This window comes from Ambystoma mexicanum, chromosome 8, assembly GCF_040938575.1.
Source record: "Ambystoma mexicanum isolate Mex_15411 chromosome 8, UKY_AmexF1_1, whole genome shotgun sequence".
Taxonomy (NCBI): Eukaryota; Metazoa; Chordata; class Amphibia; order Caudata; family Ambystomatidae; genus Ambystoma; species Ambystoma mexicanum.
Window position 1 is genome coordinate 653,931,100 of NC_090929.1, and position 21,468 is coordinate 653,952,567.

Sequence of the window (21,468 nt, forward strand, 5' to 3'; positions counted from 1 at the left end):
TTCCGGGCGACGTTCTCTCTCTCACTAGGCGGCTTGCTGCCACTATATCTTAATCAGGGTCCTGTCCACCTGTCCCCAGGGCGGGGGACCAGTGACAGGAATTTACTCAAAATCACCTCGGGCACACTCAAGTTCCCCCTGGGCGGGCCGTACCAAGTCCCCTGAGTCCTGATAGGAAAACAATACCTGCAGACATAGAAAAAGGATTGAAAGCATTCACATATGAATCCCCTTTCATTCAATATAAATAAAACTCCCACGCTGAAATGGGTGGGGGTTTACACAAGTAAAGTAGATCTAAAAAAAAAATTAAGTTCTGTTTCGCAACTAGAAAAGGAGCAGTGTCGGCTTCTTCTTGCTGCGTCAGGGGAGTCTGGCGGCCTGCCACCAGCCAAGTACACGGATGCATGTGGCAAAGCAAGGTCAGACAACTGAGTGGAGCGGGGATGGTGGCTAAACACATGGCAATTAAGACAATGAAGAAGCCGAACCAGTGGAGCCTGAAGGCGATTGGAGAAGCCAATGGCCGAGCACAGCCTTCAGGTGTGCAGTTGACCCATAGGTGTGCTGATTTCACTTCCCCCACACGGCACACGAGAGGCAAAGGATTCCGTAGCAGGATCTTCAGCTGTGAGCCATCACTTGAGTGGGCTCGGGATTGCCTGTCATGTTCCCCAAGCGGCGGGTCGTGCAGGAGCATCCTTTGAATGCTCCTGTATGACACGCTGCGCGGGGAACCCGAGAGACGGTTGCCATGGCATCTTGGAAAGGTGCGCCTCCCATGTTGGGAGCAGGCTTGTATAAATTAAGCCCTTCCACTTACCTGCTTGTCTCCTGCCTCTTCCAAAGTGTTCCACCTTCCTGGTCGTGTCACAGATCGCAACAGACTCCTTGGCAACTGCTTTTAGGCCTGTGTATATATATGCTGACAAAGTAGAGAACATGAGAATCAGCTTCAATCACCGAGCAATACATACATGTGAAACATGCTGAATACAATAACGGTATTATTAATATTATACATAAGTTGTCAATATTGCTAGTGTTCTCATTAATGACAATCAATGGAGATTATAATAATAACCAGTGTAACAGAATGCATATTTAAAAAACAAACTATACTCTTTCTTATGATCCTCTTGTTGCGATATCAGACATGCGATTTTACGGAACCTGATGAAGCCATAGAACTACCTCTGATGAGAAGATGAACATTTATAGTTGCAGGCGTATCCCAGACAGGAGGTGCTGGACAGAGAACGGTACGGTGTGTGGGTCCAGTTTGGACCGGATTGTTGATAAACAGAATAAGGAGCTAGAGGAACTAAGAGTACTGTGTAGTTGCTTGTTTACATCACATTATGGACATTTACAATTCTAGGCACATGGAGTTCTGGCTTCGGACAACATTTACTCTGGGAGTATATCCCCGCGTGTCCTCCACCCGCACCTGATTAAAACCAGGCCATTAATGGGTAAAGCAAGCACCACTCCTTGAATATCAACGCAGTTTTGATGGGTGAAACGAGCGAGGAAATAAGGAGCTGCCCTTTCTTGTCACTGATCTTTGGCACTCACACCAGGCCCTCCCTCTAGTTCAAAAGTTTAGTCTTTTAAATCCATCAGTCGTTTTCTCTTCTCCCCAGATTTACAGTAACCAGTCCCTTCTTTTACCATTTAAAGATCTTGCATTATATATCAATATTTCTGTCACCCATCACCAAGCTACAGTGGTGACTGCCTCCAAGTCTTCTGAGTGCGACTATTGCATCTCTCTTTACCAGGGCTGTTCATCCCTTTCTTATAAAGCAGTTTAAACTTTAGCCAATTAAGTTTAAAGTGTGTTTTTCCCCCTTCACTTTGGGAATTAACTGTCCTGTGGGTTTTCCTTTATCAATCATTTTACTCTGCACCATCTGATGAAGAAGTCTATGGGACTATTTTCAAAAAAAGTATCAAACCATGCACCTTTTTAATTACTAAGCAGTTGCGTAGTTCAGAAATCTGTCACTCATCTCCTTACAGTAAGTCGAAAAGCTGAACACATCTCCTCGGTCTTGCATCAGCTTCACTGGTTGCCGGTCCAGAAACAAAATATATTTTTTGTCTTCCAGGGCTTTAAGTGGACTGGCTCAGAAATATGGTTCTGAGACAGGGCCTTTTTGGGGCTCCCTAATGTCCTCTGGCAGCTAGAGGACAACACTTTTTCTAGTGCCTGAAGAGTTCGCTCATGTGCTAGAGCTTCAGGCTTTAGATAAAAGCCCTTTTTCTCCATAATGGTGGTACTGGCACCTGCGAGGCATTCCTTTAACCAAGAGATGCCTGTGGGCCAGCCCTATCATTGTGGAAGAAAAGGTGAGGCCGCAGGAAGCCAAGGACCTTTTTTCTAAAGCCTGAAGCTCTAGCTGATTTGCTTGAGCTTCAGGCTTTAAGAAAAAAGGCCTTGGCTTCCAGCAGCCTTACCTTTTCAGCCTTAATGGTGTGGCTGGCCCCCGCCAGGCATTTGTTTGGTTAACAGATGCAGAGATCAGCACCCTCTCGTCAAGGGGGAGAGGGTGTTGATCTCTGCAAAGGGCTGCCTGGCAGGGGTGCCTGTGGCCCATTAAGCTGGGGCTTCTCAGGGGGCGTGGCCTAACGAGCCATCAGGCGACCCCCCCACCCTCTCATTAGGCTCATTTTCCTTGCAACTTAAGGCACTGACACCTTCTAATAAACAGGGCTTTCTTGGCTCTGTGTCCCTAGTTCTGGCAGAAAAACCAGTCAGAAATACGTGCCTAGGTGTAAATTGGCTAATGGCGCTTCCCCGGGTGCGAATGCAATCAGGTGGTTGGAAGAGCGGGCGAAAATATACATTCTCTAACCGCTGTTCCAGCCACCAGAGGTCCTTCCTTGGGTGGCGCCATTTTTTTTTTTTTTAGTATGTGGAGAGGCAACAGGGTTATTCTTCTCCCCACCTCACCCCACCCCCAAAACCAACCAAACGTCTTCCCCACCTTTCCCCTTAAAAAAAATAAAAGAAAAAATGCATTTACAATATATCAAAATACATAGCACTATTCATAGCAATTCATACAGTACACAATTAAGTCAACTGATAATAGATTTGATTTTAAAATGCGTTCCCAAAAAGCGTAATACAAGTTAATAAAAAAATATTTGTAATACTTAGTAAAGCATTCTCCCCAGCAAACTATAAACCACATTCCCACATTTAAAATAATACAGCAATTGAAAAGGTTTACTAAGAACTTGCAAATTGCTAGTGTTGGAGAAACGTTCTCCCCAAGCATCATCCTGGCCCAAAGGCCCTCGACCGCATCCACAAAGGAGGAGTGTAGGAATCTATCAAGATATCGTCTCAGGTGGCTGGTCTGAGTACAATAGATCACAAGACGTTTTAAAGACCATTTCCTTTTCGTTACCACACCACCTACATATTCTTTTGTCCTTGCGGAGGCCCATTCTTTGCCCAGGACAATTGAGTGTTGGCAGTTGATTTCATTTAAATCTAATATACCATCTCCTCAATTTACTACTTGGAAATAAATAAATATACTTTGATAAAAGAGACCTTTTCCTAATAAACCGTGAATATTCGATTTTGGGTTACAAAACCGAGCTGAAATGTTCGAAGGAGAAAAGACCAAAAGTTATTTTACCGAAAATAACTTTTGGTTTTCTCTCCGCTGAACATTTTAGACTACCCCCTTACTTACCTGTGGGCGGCACACCTCCTTGTGTGCCGCCATCTCCAGCATCCTTCTGCGACGCCGGTTCCCTTCACTTGCGTGTATGGGATCTGCTTTTCCTTTTTTATTTTACTTTGAGACAGGAGAGGGGGACACCTCCACGGCCCCCCCTCACATTACAGTAAACAAGTGGGCGGGGGACACCCCTCCAGCCCACGCTGCCCTTCTTCACTGTAATGCAAACAAATGGGAAACTTGGTGGAAACCTTCGGCCGTACGTAATTTATGTACGGCCGAAATTCGGTCAACTCTCCCATTCAGGTTTTTTTTTTCCTCTGTCTTTTAGAATATTCAGTATATTGTAAATAGGAATTTAGCTCATCAGTGATTGGACAACAATCTCTATCATATAGTTTCTTCTTGACTTTCATTGGGTTATTAATCAGTTCAAAAGTGCTGTTGCCTATCTCAATTAAAAGGCAATCAAGAAAATTAGTCAAATTTCCACTCAAGCCACTGAACATTCATATAAACTATTGGGGAGAGGTTCACACATCTTGGCATATGACACTATTAGCATGCAACCTACTGGGGGTAGAAGGAGGAGCGAAACGGAAAGTTCAGACGTTCCAGTGTAAGAAAAACAGGCAGTAAGATTACCCCGAACCGGCGAAGCCATGACCCATTGACAATGCCTCAGTGAGGAACCCTGAGCCGTAAGCAACTAATCTGTCCTTGCTATCATTTCCAGGGGCCCATAGACAGTGGTGCAGAGGTAATCCCTCTGTCTGCACACATAAGGTGGCATTGTGGGGTTGATGGTAATGGTAAAGCAGGCAGTTTTTCAAATACCGCCTGTTTTATCAGCCACAATAGGTGTTTGAGGTATTTATGCCACACACTATTTTGATAGTACTGAATACAGTAAATACCACAATATTATGGGCCAGGAATATAACCTAAAATCTTTGTAGGGCCCCATCCTTTTTCCTTTAGTGAAGTTGTGAGGAATTGGACCATTTGCACAGTGGGCGTGCACTCCCTTGGGCTCTTCTGAAATGTTTAATTAAATGGAATGATGGTAGACTAACCTCAGGAAAATCCACAAACATTTTCCTATGCTCACACCATGATGAAAGCATAGGCCTGTGGATGCAGCCTACAGGCGCAGTCAACCCCTTTCATATCTAGTTGGAATGTGACAGCCAGGAGTACACAATGTCATTTACAGGAAGGGGGAGGACCAACATTCCCCGTGCCATAGTCAGCCTGATTAACTGACAAAGGCTCCATGGAACCACCCTTCTCTTTTGTTAGGCCCTGCAGCTGGTGGCAGTGATTAACGTATCAATAGAGGGTACTTCAAACAGGCGGTCTCGAGGGTCAGGGAATGCAGGCAGGATATCTTCCTCCATTGAAGGTAGGCCAGGATATCCTAAGAGGGAAACAAGATCCCTCCCCTAAACATCCCCCAAGGAACAAAGGGACATAGGGAACTCAGAGGGCACCTCCAGCCGCTCCATAACCAGTACCCGGCCAGCACACAGCATGCCCTGCTAGGTTCTGCAGCAGGATTCCTGGATAAGAAGTGCCAGAAGGTCTCTGAACCTACAATCAAGACAAGCAGCTGCCTGCAGCACACTCCACAGCTGTGGGCCGTCCACCTTAAAGGACGGCACAAACCCATTGAAGAAGCTGGGAGAAGTGCCTCAGCGAGCAACTACCGACGTCTGCCTCAAAAAACCTTTTCGAGCCAGTCAAGCTCCTCGAGCTGCAACCGACTGCAACGCTGACCGTTGTCAAGCCGCAGTCGCTTAAAGACATCCGAGACGTCTCAACAAGTGCTTCAGAGCCGCCAATCAGCACTGAGACGATTCATGACCCCAAGCCGCCGTGTGGGACAGCCTGCAGCTGTTCATCCAGCTTCGCTCGCTGAACAGTCTTGCCGTCTGATACAGGCAGCTGACTCTTGAACTTGGTCACAGAAGCCTGCAAAGCCCCCTGAAGCCGACTCAACCCTGTCGAGCACCAAGATCACCTACAGCACAAGGTACATTGTGGTTCTGTCCCCCTGGTCCTTACCAGAATACCCCCACAGACATTTTAAGACCCATTGCTCCCTTTGTGCTGATGCCAAGAAACCTTAAAATGTTGAGGTTATTAACCATAGCGACTACCCATCTGTCAATATTCAGAGTGCATCCCTTTTCCTTCTTTGCAACTGTCTTCTGCATTCCCTTACAGTGTATATTTCATAGTGTTGTTAGACTGTCTGTTGTGATTACAGTAGATATTTTTAATACATCCACATGGATGCTCCTTTTATCATTGGGTGATAATTGTATTTTTGCTGTGTTGCAACTATCCAACAATCCATGACCTTTCAGTGATAAACCTGCCTTTCCATCCACGTTACCAACATTGGACAAGAAGCTTTATAATGTGCTTGTTATTGCAATCTGTTTGGGTGGCTTCTGGTGTATCAGAGGTGTGAGGCTGATTGATGGTTTAGAAACCGATATTCACCCATGGATCCCTGGTACCGTGGAAGTTGATTTGTCACAGAAGGGCTGGCGATCACTTTTGTGAAAAATGTTTGCACCCTAGGCAGGGCATCCAAGCATGTGCATCACTGATCTACACCTTCCGATTTCTTGGTTTTAGCCCTGTACACAACACGACAAATCAGGGGGTGGGAGAGTTGTTTGCAGGAACTGTAACATGCACCAGGGTTGTGCATAAAACTGCCTAGAAAAGTTTTTCATTCTGCCGAGGAAAAGACAATGAGCAAAAGAGCCATTCCAAGCCTTCTCTGCATTTTTCCACAGGCCAGCAGTGTAAAGTTCTGGACACTAGAATTGCAAGGATTGGTAAATGGACTACCACACATGCTACAATTTTGACAGAAACAAACTCACAAATCTCGTATTGAATAGCCAGATGGCATCTTTCTGAAAAATGGCTAGCTGATAGGCAAGATTACTGCTTGAAAGGCATTTCCACAACATGGATCCTTCTGCTCTGACCCAACAAGGGGCAGTTGAAACCCAAGGACTGAGCAAGCCCTCCGCTTTTTTCCAACTTTTGAGTTACCTCTAAGTTTTACAAGGTCTATTTGGCAATGCTTCCCCGTGTATAGGTGTTGCCGCTATGTCCATGTAAAAACATGGAGGAACATCCATGGATGGGGAATTTCCAAAGCAGGGGGTCGGTTGACCAGAAAAAAATCCACAATCTCATGGTCCAAAAAGGCTGGTCTGACTAGAATGTACAGGTTTTACTATGAATTCTCACAGCAAAGCCATTTTCACAAATCTTACCTCCATTATAATTCAAAAAGCAAGATTGTGGGAGGAGGAAATTCTATACATGCTTATAAACCTAGACACCTGAACACAGAACAGTCACACTTTGTATTCCCAGTCAACTCACAAGGACACCGTTTAACTCATTATTCAGGTGTTTATTGAACCACGTATCTAGTGTAAAGAAAAAAAGGACTGTCATTGTTAACATTATCAAATGTACAACAATAAATAGACTGTAGATTAAATTCTTGCTAAAACCAATACAGGCCTTGCAAATCCTTAAAAATCCTAATAGACCTGCCGGGAGAATCCTTAGTTTACACACTCGACTTAAAAGAAATATACTCATCCCATAGTGACTGGTGACACAATATTCACCAGTTCTATCTGTAAAAAGGTGCTTCGTCACCATAAGGACAATTCATATTTGGTGCAATGCTGCCAGACAAAAGGCCAGCCATGCACAGTGAAAAAAAGTAAAAGTTTCAGAAATCCCCATACTCGCCTGCATGGTCGAGTACCATGGAAATGGTTCTCGCACTTAATAAAATCTACTCGCCAATGCGAGTGGGCTAGTAGAGTTTGCTAAACCTGCAATATACATAAATTATCTATGTAAATAAAAAATACCTAACAATTTGAGTAATAGACATATCTTTTAGATTCAGTTTGATTCCACATTTTCAAAACTCATAAAAATGTGCAGTATTTCTAGTGTGATCGGCCCATCATTTTTCCATACATCATTTTAAATATCTCCTTGAGAAACGAGTGGACCAAAGCAGGTGTTGCAGATTTACAGGTTGCTGCATCTGTAAAGGTATGCATATATCTGAGGCTAGTTGCACAAAAAGCGTTAGGATTCTGGCAAAAGGCCCACAACAGAAGCCTCTGCAAATCATGAAGATACAGAAAAGAAAAACAATGATAGTCCTCAGGGGGAACGTTAAATGGAACCCCAACACTTATGTTCTTCTATGCAACCTCTTTAGTCTTCAAATGTTTTGGACTACACATCCCATCAGCCTTAGACAGTATAGTCTATGGTGGGGCTCATAGGAATTGTAGTCCAAAAAGACGGAGAGCCGTATGGTTGCAGACCCCTGCTCTATACTTTACGTTTTCGATGCTCCCCAAGCCCAGGGAAGCACAGAAAACGTAAAATGAAGGCAAAAAGCTGAGGCGCGTCAATTAAAAATACAACCTTGTTTTATATGTGTTTGCTGTGGTTGGAAAACCACAGAAATCATAAATACAACAACGTTGTTATTCTGACTGTGGCGGCCTTTGCGTGGAGTCTCCTGGGCTCCCCTAACCCTGAGGGAGTCCAGGAGACTCCAAGCGAAAGCTGCCGCATTCAGAATAACAATGTTGTTGTATTTGTAAATACTGTGGCATTTACAAATACAACGTTGTATTTCTCACTGCGGCAGCTTTCGCTTGGAGTTTCCTGGACTCCCTCAGGGTTGGGGGAGCCCAGGAAATTCCACGCGAAAGCTGCCGCAGTGAGAAGCACTGCAGCATTTCAAAACACACCCGTGTTGTGTTTCTGCCTGCAGCAGCTTTCACTTTGGCTCTCCCGGGCTCACCCGGGGGAGCCCCAGAGACCCAAAGTGAAAGCTGCTGCAGGCAGAAACACTGCGGCATGGAAGCACAACCGCGTTGCGTTTCTGCCTGCCTTGGCTTTCACTTGAGTCTCCCGGGCTCCCCCGGGGGAGCCCTGGAGACCCAAAGTGATAGCCACTGCAGACAAACACAACGCGGTTGTGTTACAAAAATGCTGCAGTTTTTCTTTCTAAGTTTCTCAGGCTCCTCCGGCTCGGAGGAGTGCGAGAAACTTAGAAAGAAACCTGCAGCGTTTTTAAATACAACAATGTTGTATTTATGTTTGCGGTAGCTTCAGCTTGGAGCCCAGCTGAAGCTACCGCAAACATAAATACGTTTTAAAAGCTGCGGTTTTCTTTCTAAGTTTTCCAGCCTAGAAAAGAAAAAAACACAGCTAGTACTTATTTTTAAAAAAAAGAAATTAGCACTTACTGAGATGCAGCTTTCCTGCCTGCAGTCTCGGGTCTCCATTCTCCGGCACCAATGAAGCAAAAGCCACCCATTGGTAGCTTTAGTTTACTACAGCTGGCTGGCTTTTGCTTCATTAGTGCCGCAAGGGCAAGCACAGGCGGCATACATTTCACAAAATGGATGCCTCCTAGAGCTTCCCATTTTAAAGTTTGAGCTTCATTTGCTCATTTGCTCAATACTTTACATAGGGACTTTTAAAAAAAATATTTTTTAGATATTTTTGATTATTGGCCATCTTTTTTGCCAATGATATTTCTGAGCGCACTATTCCTTTAAGATCATTCCTCTGTCACAAAGTGTGTTCATGGATGAACTCAGTGTTTTATAAATGATTTTAGCATTCAGTCGCATTTTATCTGACCCAAAACGTAAACCCGTACAAGATGGCCTCCTCAGCCACCATTTTACAAGATCCACCCTGCAGTGCAGATTACTTCCAGGAGGACACTGGATCTCGGTTTCTAGACAAAGGCTTTGTTTGTAGATACTATGGTGCTGGGGTGTTGTCGATGCGGAGGGGCTAGAGGGCCAGTAAAGTGAACATGTTCTGCATTATCATTGATATGAGTAAGTGTGGGAGAGCAGCGCCAGAGCATGGGTGCAGTTTTCATCATGGAGTCTCTTAGGATATCACTACAACGACATTTAGATACCCCTGGAGTGCTCCACCTCCCATTCGCCCCCAAGCAGTTGCACACAAAAAACGACCCCCCGTTGCTGGCGTCTTGTGAGGAGGAAGCACATGTTTAATTTTAGAAGGCTTGAGTTCCAAGTTGGCTGTGCTGTAACCAGTTCCTTGGTGCAACCTGTAGCTTGATTCGAGAGTCTAATCCAGGTGCTCAGACACAGCCTTTCATCACTTCAAATTCGGTTGCATTAGACCATTAACACTGCCATGAATATACATTAAAATGGTATGACGTGTTGTGCAACAAATGGGTATCTTTTGTTTCTTGAATCAGAGCTTTTCATTGGAGAATAATGCAGGTTGGGCAGTTAGGAGGGGCTGCGTGTCACTCTAAATATAGCTGTTCATAGATTTAAAGAATGGAAGTGAAACATTCTGTGACATCAGGCACAACCACAAAACACATGCACACACAACATCTAGGCAAGAGCGAAGGTGGTGAAATGTTCATGGATGTTGCACATATTTTGAGCGGGTCCCCCTCTTCGAAAATGTGCAGAGACTGATCTTCCCCCTGACTCCTGTAGTGTGCTGCAGAGTTCTGAGGGGAGGGGGGGGGAGGGACAGTGGTAATCGGACATGGGTATTTTCCAGTGTTCGTACAGTGGAGCCTTTTTCATGGTACAGAAAACAATAAGAAAAAAATAAGTGATCGGATTAAGATTGAATCATACATGTGGCCTACAGTCAGCCGATATTCTGTGCCTTGATGATCAGAAGCAGTGAAGGGATCGGGCATGGCTCTTTCGAAGTGGACCTAACCTGCTATGCTGTTGGCCCATAGGCTCATTCAAGGACAATGCAGGTCAGGGCAGGGGGAACAGCCATTACTGCGACCCATTAAACTGTCCCACCACTCTAATTACCTAAAAACGTGTAGTCTGCTGCACATAGCCAACAGTTGCATGGTAGTCATATCTGGCATTTAGACCAATTGTGTTAGCCAGCTGTGCTAGTTAGTATCTAGGCTAACTGTGTTAGTTAATAGTCATATCTGGCATCCATGCAAATTTGGTTAGCCATATCTGACATCTAGGCCAATTGTGTTAGCCATATCTGGCATTTCGGCAAATTCTGTTAGCCATATCTGGCATTTCGGCCAATTGTGTTATTTAGTCATATCTAGCATCTAGGCCATGTTAGTTAACCATATCTGGCATCTGCGCCAATTGTGTTAGCCATATCTGATTTAGGCCTCTATCCAGGAATCCCGAAGCTATGGTGTTTTGCATTTTCTTATGTGTTTGAAATTCAGGCATTTTCCGCCTATCCTGAAATCCCGAATATAGGTGTTTTCATTTGCTTTTTTTCTTGAAATGTAGGCATTTTTCCCTATATCAAAGGATCTCGAATCTAGGTGATTTGCATTTGCTGCTGTATTTGAAATTTAGGCATTTTCCCCTCTATCCAAGAATCTAGACATCCTCCCCTCCATCCGGCACTGTGCTCCCAACTCTAGGTGCCCCACTGCCTCTGCTGGGGCCAGCCCAAGCTGAAATCTAGCATTATAGTTGAGCTCAGTCTCTGCATAGCAAGGTTTGGTTTTAATTAATGGATAATCCCTATTTTTTGTTAACGGGGGTCTAATCTGAAGGAAGGGACAATCTATAGAAAAAAATTGTTGAAAGACAGATTGACTACCCCTCTCTTTTAGTCTTATATGGATCTCAAGTGAGAGTTAAGGGCAACCTATATACATCATTGGTTAGGTTGTCGCCTTGTTGAGAAAAATTGCACCGAACACTGCAACTTGTTACAAAATATCTATCTCTTTAATGGTTATAAAAATATCTTAAAAAACATTTCAAACTTGATTATCAATCATACCATTCAGTCATCAATTATCTCATCTAACAGGGGAGTTCCAAAGCTAAGAAAACACTTTGTGCATAACATTTAATCAGAGTATGCATTTTAGACATGGAAAAAAACAACATTAGATTTTCCTTAGACAGTCGACATATGTTTCGGCCCATTATAATATACCACTTTTGTCAACGGTGGTCACTAAAATGAGTGTGGGGCCATCTTCAGGACAACAATTACTTTGTGGTAGATCAATCTTGTTCCCCATTAGTACACAAACACATATTTGAACGTTCTTCTGTTTGTGTATCTAAGATTCCATCTTGATTTAACTGTGGCTGGCTCGCTATCTTGGATTGTTGTACTCAATCGTCCTCACAGGAGTGGCTTGAATAAACAACCCTGATGTTTATACAATTTAGCAACTGCTGTTTGTGTGTTGAAGGCTGGTCTTGCTTTAGCTGAGTGCAGCCAGGTTCCTTTTGGAGGATTAGTATGGACAAAAGTTCCAGAAGTTGATGTATTTCCTTATTGTGCGCTGTGCATGCGCCAGGGAGAGAGACTTGTCTCCGCGAGTAAGCAAGGGACTGCAACATTAGGTGCCCCACCACCCCAACAATGCTCAGAATCTAGGGGTAGCTAAGGATAGATAGCGGGAAGGAGAAAGGCAGCCACATAATGACAGCGGTCCAGCAAACCAAGGAACATAAGACTTTATAAAGACAGCCAAAGGATAAGGACACCCAAAGGCACGCACCCAGAAAGCACCATCCACCTTTGCTTTAAAATCCCCTCCCTACTGATCTGCTAGGTTTCAGACCATAAGACTTGCCCCAACCCCCTCCGCCATGCCCCCGCGTCCATCACCATAGGCCACCAAAAACCAGAAAGAAGCTGAGGAAACAACTACAACCCAAACAAAACTCAGGAAAGTTGTGCCGATGGGCATGTGCCCCTTAGACCCAAACGCAATAATGCAAAACTCATTAGGCTCCTCTCTGCCTCTGCCACCTCTTTGCCCTCTCTCATCTCTGACTGCGTGTCTGCAATCCAGGAGTGGTGTGCAGCCAACGACCTCTGCCAGTAAGACAGAGAACCTCCTCATCGGCACTCCTGCACCTTCCTTTCCTGTCACTCTCTGGTTGGCCTCCCTTGGCCCTCATCCTGCTCCCACCTGTGGGACTTCACGATTTCCTTTTCTCCACACATCTCTGACGTCTCTATGAAGTCAAACTACCAACTGCACCTCCTCAGGGGTATTCTTCCTTTCATCTCCTTCCCCAGAAGTTCACTGTCTCTAGAGCTCTGTTTCTCTCTGGGCTGGACTGCTGCAACAGGCTCTTTCTAAATCTGCCTGCCACTACTCTCCGCCCTCTTCAACTCATACAGAGCAGGACTGCGAGACTTGTCAGTGGCCTCAACCCCAGGGATCGTATCTCTCCAGCCCTGAAATCTCTTCATGGCCCCCAGTGGCTGCTAGGATTTAATTGAAGACCCTCTGAAGTGTCCACAGGGTGGTTTGGGCCCTGTATCAGCAATACCTTCAACTCTACCTTCGGAAATACCTTTCTACTCGATCTCTTCGCTCCTCCACCTCCAACTCCCTAAGGGTCAGTCGCTTTTCCAAGCTACGATTTGGTGGGAGATCTCTTTTTTTGGCTAGGGCCTCCCTCTGGAACAGCCTATGTTCCTCTATGAAACTTGAGGAGAACCATCTTCTGTTCCAGAAGCTCATCAAGACCTTCCCTCTTTGCTTCTGCTTTCTCTCTTCCTCTGCCCCTGCTGATCTCTGTGTCTCTGCAATGGGCACCTGGCTCCCCTCCGAATTCGGGTCCAAATCCTTGCCCACCCAGCTGCATTCACGCCCTTCCTCCTGGCAACCCCTGCACTTGGGTCTGTACCTGCAACCCTACAGTTCTCTCACCTGCACTTATTAGACACCTGATGTCTGTGCTTAATCCTTGCAATTGCCACCTGCTGGCCGCACTACCTGTTGCTGTTTTGATTACGTGTTCAGCACTTTCCACTCCTGCCCTGCCCCTTGCACTTTCCCCCTTCCCTCTCCCCTACAATAGCGCGTTCTCAATTTCACTGGGCTTAGTAAGATCGTTGTTTTGTCCTCCCTTGTACCCCTCCCTTGCCTCGTCGTGCCTTGAAACACTTGTGTATGGGCACAATATAAATAAAATATATCATATTATTAAACTAGTAGATTCCAAAGAGCCAGAATATGCCACGACACAGAACGGGACGATGCGAGAGAAAACTAAGAGAAAGGATAAATCAAATGGAACCACATCATGGCACCACGCCAGCAAACACAACCACACACCCATAATCATGACAGAAAATACATTATACCTAAAACCTTACCTTGCGATGGACCACCCACCAGAACAATTCATGACAAGCAACGATGTTAGAGACTCCAGCAAGATACCAGGACCGCACCGGAAAAGACCGGAAACATCCAGAAGGAACAAGACAGCAAACTCAAAAACAAACCTCACATTCATACTCATCTGTAGACCGCCGACCTAGGACGCAACCTCCGTAGACACCTTCATAGAAGCCATCACAAACCTGCCCATCAAACAGGATCACCTGATAATCCTCAGGGACTTCAACATATTGGTTGAAGAGGAGATCGCAAACTCATAAAAATCACTAATCAACCAGCTCAAGACAATGAAACTACGCCAGATGGCTAAAGGAGCGACACACACAACAGGACACACTCTCGATGCAATTTTCGCCAACAAAAAACTGATCTCAACTGCGCCACCAATACAAATGCTATGGAGCGACCACCTCATCATACCGTTTGTGATCCAACTACCAACTAAAGACCCAAACAGCCCCAAAACCTCCTCACGATCTGAAAAAGAAACGGGAATCCTCCAAACCATCAACCACAATCATGGACAGAACTGACCTAGACAAAAAAGCAGACCTAATGCAGAAATGGATTGCCGAAACAACAAGACTGCATCTCCCTGGAAAAACCCTTCATCTCATCCCAAAAGAAAGCACTGGCAAGATGGTTTACACCCCACCTCAATACAATGAAAGAAATAAACTGGAAACTTGAACTAGAATGGAGGAAAAACTACAACCAAGCAAAAAGAATAACTATCAAAAAGAAAAAACTATCAAAAACAAATCCGCGCATACAAAAAGGATATCTCAAAGCCAAAAAGAAATACTACGACAACCGAATCACAAAAGCCACCAACACCCAGAAAGACATCTTAAATGAGATGAGAAATACACCTGGATGCAATAACTATGCAATGATTTTGCAGACCACTTTAAAAAAAAAAACACCAACTGTTACGCTCACCTGGGTCTCTGCGGGAGCAATGGATTCCTCCGGTCTCTTCCTCTCGTTACCCCAGGGCTGGAAAGCTGACCTACCAAGAGAATGGGTGCTTTTGTGGGTTTTCTGTGAAGAAGGTGCTCCAACCCTCCCTCCACACTCCCTGTGTCCCAAGTGCTGTGTATACACTTGTTTTTGGGCGTGGCTCACCTTTTGATTTAGTGTAGCGTGCTCTCCATCCTGCATCTACAGGGGCACAGTAGTCTGGTGATCTGGTGCTAGTTGCTTCACTAGGTTCAGGTTGAGGGTGTCCTTCCGGTGAAACACACTCTTTGCAGTATTTGCCCAGTTACTGCACTAGGAATAGTTTGCAAGTTCAGCTGCAGGTAAGTTCAACTGCGAGTCGAAGGTAAGTTCTATGAAGGCCAGTTACTTCACTGGCTAAACGTGCATAGCGTTAATGAAAGTTCTTTGTCTTTGCAGATATGGAGCAGCTACTGGATGCGGCCGCGGTGAGGAGTACTCCGCTCAGCTCGTACACAGAGGTAAGTTAGAATGGATGCTTCTTTGGTCACACGGGAGTCAGAGGCATTAGTTGCAAGCGCGTACTTACTAATTCTAACTTGTTTCTTTTCTTTTGCAGGTCGGGTCCGGAGCGCTGGTGTGACGCGCAGATGAGGAGCTTGCTCCGATCGCGAAGAACAAACATGTGAGGAATCCACTGGAAGTTCGGGTTGCGGTGAAGCGGAAACAGGTAAAGAGCCGATGGAAGTCCGGGCTGCCGTGATGCAGGAAAAACAGGTAAGGATCCAATGGAAGTCCGGGCTGCAGTGAAGCAGGAAACAGCTAAGGACCAATGGAAGTCCGGGCTGCAGTGAACGTGTGCTCAAGGCTACAGAGTACACATGAAGCACGGGCTAGTTCTTGGGCGTGGCTTATATAGGCAGCCACGCCCAGACACTAGAGTGTGCTACACAGTTCCACACAGTTCCTGGATATTACACCGGCATCCATGTTGGAGGTGCAGGAAGTAGCTGGTGTGCAGTCAAAATATCAAATCAATAATATCGAAAGTCATAATCTCGAAAACAATAATGTCAAGAAAAAAAAGTCGCATTTTTTAATGGTTTTATTTATATATTTTTTTGGGGGTCCGGGAATAAAAAAAAAAAGGGTAAATCAAAAAAAACAAAAAAAAGGGCAGTTTAGGGAGGAACGCCGCCCGGGGGAACCCCGCCCCATTTCGAATAAAAAAAGTCAAACTTTTTTTTTTTTTGTTGAGATTATGACTTTCGATATTTTTGTTTTCGATATTATCACTATAAACCAAAGTAGCTGGATAATAAAGGCTATGCTAAAATAAGGCTATGCGAGTGAGGTGCACTCTATGACTGCCTCAATGAGTGTTTTGCTTGCCAGGCTTTTACCCATTTAGCCCCCGTATGTGCTTCCCGCCCTCCACCATGTGTTTGTGCTAGCGAGGAGTGGGCCCCTATGCTGGTTCCCATGACACCAACATATATCAGATCATTCAAAGCAGACTAATCAACCAGACCGCGCACCATGCCCCACCTACCCTGGAACCACAGAACAAGCTGCAAAGCTTCACCCAAATATCAGAATAGAGATTCAACAAAGCAGGCTTACCAATGGACGCCTGCCCACCAGGCATCTATAAAACAATCCTTACACAGGGCACAGCATTGGAATGCCACAGAAACCTATTCAACCATTTGCTCTCAACGGGGAGAGTACTGCAGGATTTCAAATCTGCGTACATCAAACCATTCCTCAACAATACAACAGGCGATGTGGAATGCTTCTCCAACTACAGAGTAATATAAAACATCCCCTATCCAGCAAAAATGCTAGCGACCTGTGTCTACCAACAAACACTGGAACCCATAGAAAACCACCAACTATTGGACCAAGTCGGCTTCAGGACCATGAGAGGGACAGAGAGCGCACTTCTCTCTATCTGGGGTGACCTAAAGACCAACGCAGATTCCAACACAAACTAGGCACTGATACTACTTGACCTCTATGCAGCGTTCAACACAATCAGCCACAACATCCTCAACAAGAGACAGGAAGAACTAGGAATCATTGACACAGCGCTTCTCTGGATTAACTTTTTTTGTCTGAAACAGCAGAAACAGTATGGATTAAACCATTCAAATCAGCACTGTGAGACACCACCTGTGGAGTACCATAAAGATCCTCCCTATCCCCACTCCGCTTCAACTTCGACATGACTCCACTAACCAACCTCATCAAAAGGCCCGGCCTCAGCTATTACAACTACGCAGATGACAGCCAAATCATCTACAAAATCGACACTGTACAAGAGGAGAACACAACGCTAGTATACTGTCTCAAAGAACACTACGAATGGAACAGCAAAAATAGCCTCAAAGTCATCCGTGGCAAGATAGAAATCATGATTATATCCAAAAACCAGGGAAGCAACCAATACATCTCATGGCGCACAAAACTAGGAACAGTGCCCATGCCTTCCAAAATAGTCAAAATTCTTGCCATCCTAATGGACAACAAGCTTACCCAGGAAACACAAGTGAACACAACAATCAAGAAATGCTTCTTCCACCTGCACACGATCAAAAAGATACTACCATTCCTCTCCTTCACACACAAAACACTGGCCATCATCTCCATCATCATGTCCAGGATAGACTATGCCAACAGCCTATACCTCGAAAGGCCGGATTATCTACTGAAAAAACTGCAACGTATACAGAACGCAGCGGCCAGACTTCTCCTCAAACTCTCACGAAGGGACCACATCACTCCAGCGCTAAAGATGCTAAATTGGCCGCCAGTCAAAAAACAAATTAAATTCAAAACAATGTGCATAACACACAGAGCAATCCAAGGCCAAGGAGCAGAATTTTTTTACAAAAGAAAACCACAATTTACCAGCCAAAACACTCAGATCCAGCAACAACATCCGTCTGGAACCTAAATTATACACAAGGAATAAACCGGTGTATCAGCATTCTCTTGCCCATCCACTACAATTTGGAACTTTGAAACATGAAGGATCATCTACAATTCAGAAAACTCCTAAAAACCTGGATCTTCGACTCCGGACGGAAATGAATTAGCAAAACCCACAACCAACAGAATGAACACACAAATGGCAAAATGAGGGACTAGGCCAGACCACGACGAAGTGCAGGGAACTAGACAGGTCTCCGAATGGGAGGGAAACCCAGGTGCAACCGTTCCTATAGAGGGCCCTAACGGAAACTAAGGAGAGAGATAGGAACGTCTTAAAATGAACCACAGACAGAGGGCATTAGAATTGAAGGGGAAAGAGTGGTGAGCGAACAGATAACCCATGAGGCCCAGGGAGCTCAAGCGCACAGAGAAGAGCCCTCCCCCACCCTCATGGGGCCCATGTAGGCAAAAAAGGCTGCACATCAGGATATGCCACGGGGCAAAGTGGAAGCAGTGTATTCATCCATTAGTATGAACACAGAGGGGGTGGAGTGGAGGAGGAACTAAATAGCCCTGCTAACAACCCAAACCTCCACACAGAAATAGGAGGGAGATCCCCTATCACATCACAAGGCACGACACTGGCAGGGATATGTGCCACAGGTGGCCAAAACTGAGGGGGTACGATAAACCACCACCACTAACCAACCCCACTAAAAAAAACTCACCCCCCTGCTTACACCTCTCAAACTCTAAACAAAACTCAACCATACCTATACAGCACAACAAACCACACGCACTTCACAACAATGGAACAAACCACACATAGCCTTACACAACAGCACATGGCAACTACCGACTGAAAATACACACCTACGCTCAGCAAACAGTATAAACTGAACGAAAGCTGCCAACAGCTCATCACAGCTCCCTTGTACTTTTTTCCCACTCAGTCCTACTAACTTACCTTACCCTCTTGCGTTTCATATCCACCAGAGCGCCAGGGGACCACTCAGGTGGTGATAGTGCACAGTATAAAAATCCTTTAACATAACATAATAAATGCTGGTATGCAATACTCAGAGATGACTGCCATGATGTACATTCCCCATCCTGCAGTCGCACTTGCAATATTATCCAACAGCAATTATCGGTTCTTGGGAGCCATTTGCCCTAACCGATCTTTGTGCCCCTGCTCCAACACATCTTTCCTCGCCCAGATCCTTACATCGTGGGATCTTGCCTGCATATTCACATGCCACGGCCATGGCTCTTCAAACCCGCAACGCCTCATTACCAGGGTGGGTGCCGTGCAAAGACTTCATCGCCACGGCTCGACTCTCATTGACTGGCACTCCCTCAGGGGATGGGGAGCGCCCAAAGTCACTGCTGAGTCTCAGGCTACTCCTAGCATATGCACCGCACCCCAAACAGGAAGGGGAGCAACGTATGATATTTGCTGGGCCTGCCAAAACTTCCCAGGCAGACGCAGCCCGGCTTCAGAGAATGGACTGCAACCTCCCCCACACTCCAATCAACACCAGGCTACACCTGGCATATGCAAACATGATAATTGTTAATACAGAGGCCCTCTCACGCGGCTTCTAATGTGTTGGGCTGCTCTCGACATACACAGCCCAGCCTCAAGACCCCCACAGACTGATGCTGCCCTGCCTGCCTACCGACTACCCAGGAGCCACAAAACCAATACCTGCAGCAAGAAAGGACATAGAGACATCACTGGTCAAGCTGTCTCCCAATGAAGGTTGTTTGTATATAGTTATAAAGTGCACTTTGTAAGATACTAGCGGTACCATCCGGTGTTGCCCGGGTATGCACGTGGGAGTCTGCTATTGCCTTGTGTATGTTTTATTGGGTCAGAAATTCCCTATTTTCAAAAAATCGCAAAATCAGCAATCACCTTTACTAATAGCAGAGGGACAGACCCCGCTCCACCCCTTGCATTGCGAATGGGTGGAGTTGGTAAAATGTCACTATCGCCAATACACCCCAGACTGGTATGTCGACCTCGGCCAAAATGTAAGCACACCAACTGTTGTGGGGCTGGAGCCAACAATTGCAAAATCATCAATCTATCGAAACCGCCTATACTGATAGCACAGGGCCAGACCCCGCCCTGTGCATGGTGAATTGGTGGGGTTGGTCAAATGTCACTATTACCAATACACCCCAGACTGGTATGCGGAACTTGGGCCAACATTTCAGCCCACCAACTGTTATGGGGCTGCAGCCAACCCCGAACATGCAAACAAACTTGCACAAATATATATATATATATTTTTTTTTTTTTTTAATGACACTTTTAGTATATATTTGAAAGAACTCTTCATATTTTTTTTTAAAAGGCCTCTTTTTAGCTTTAAGGAACTTTTTTGTTTTACACAACTGCTTAGGTATAGTTATAGAGTTTGTATCTATGTTCTAGTGCGATTGCCCCTTTTTTATAAAAATTAAAAAAAAGCTCAACAACTGCTGGTGACTGGGGTAGAAAGAAGTATATCACAAATAACCATACACAAGCATTTATTTGTCTGCCTTTCCTTGTGTGTAGTTTGTAGTCATTATAAGCTTGTGTTTCTTTCTTAAGTGGCTTGGAGGAATCCTTACCACTACCTTTCCTACCCAGTTCCATTTCCCACAGAGGTACACCTAGGATGATCCAGAGCTTAGGTAGTAAGGGTTGCTGGAGATCCAGATATAGGTAAGAGGCGGGTGAAGTAGTTAACAGTAAGAAAAAGTGTTTTTAAAAAAAAGAAGTATCGCTGTGCCTACCACGTGTTTTAGGCCCATCCCTCACTACTAAATAGTCTCACTTGCAGTATTAGCCAACAGCAGCTATCAGTTCTTGGAAGCCATTTGTCCCAACTCATCTTTGTAATCCTGCTCTACCACACCTTTCCTCCTCCAGATCCTTACATCATCGTCATTACATAACAATTTATTTCAACATTTACGCAAGGCGTGAATGGGGCGTTTCTCTTTAAGCTTAATTACAGATGGGAAAGGGATGAGACTGAACATGAACAGAGATGTGCAAGCGAAGTAAAAGGCCCAAGTAGGGGAATTCCCTTCTAGAGGCAGAGCTTCAGAAGTGAGATTGCAATGCTTTTGGAATACCAAGCACTACGACACACAGCCTTCCCTTGCCGAGTTCCTAGTAAAGGCATTTCTGAAATCCCTGGACTCAATCAGGGAAGACCAGATTATGGCAACAGACGTGTTTGATGTAAAGCTCCCCACCGGCTAGGAATGATATTTGAAGGCAGACTAGAAGACGCAGAGCTTAATTCTACTGACTGGGAATGCCATAAATGAAAGACATAGAGGATTAGATGGATTGGGCCAATTGCATTCCACTTGCCTTAAGACCAGGGGACCGCAATCTGCGGCTTCCCTGTTGTTTTGGACTCCAACTCCCATGAACCCTCACTATTGAATAAACTGTCTATGGCTGACTTGAGTTCTAATCCAAAACATCTGTAGAGCCAAAGGTTGCAGACCCCTGCTCAAGACATTTCGCTGCATAGAGCTGCTTTAGATAACTGCATATGTTTACATATTAATTTCGACAAATTCCATTCAGGACATTTCATTTTCAGA

At 45.1% G+C, this 21,468-nt stretch overlaps 1 protein-coding gene across 7 annotated transcripts in view; it reads right to left on the bottom strand.

Annotated features, from left to right (window-relative positions):
- Nucleotides 1-21,468, bottom strand: part of PER3 (period circadian regulator 3) — a 494,927-nt gene that overhangs the window by 430,319 nt on the left and 43,140 nt on the right. For 5 of the 7 annotated variants that reach the window (XM_069610408.1, XM_069610412.1, XM_069610406.1 and 2 more), the window contains exon 2: nt 824-925. The exons of 1 other annotated variant lie outside the window; for it this stretch is intronic. The gene's annotated coding sequence lies outside the window, so the exon portion shown is untranslated. The remainder of the gene's footprint in view (nt 1-823; nt 926-21,468) is intronic. One more of the 7 variants, XM_069610410.1, reaches the window with a different exon arrangement.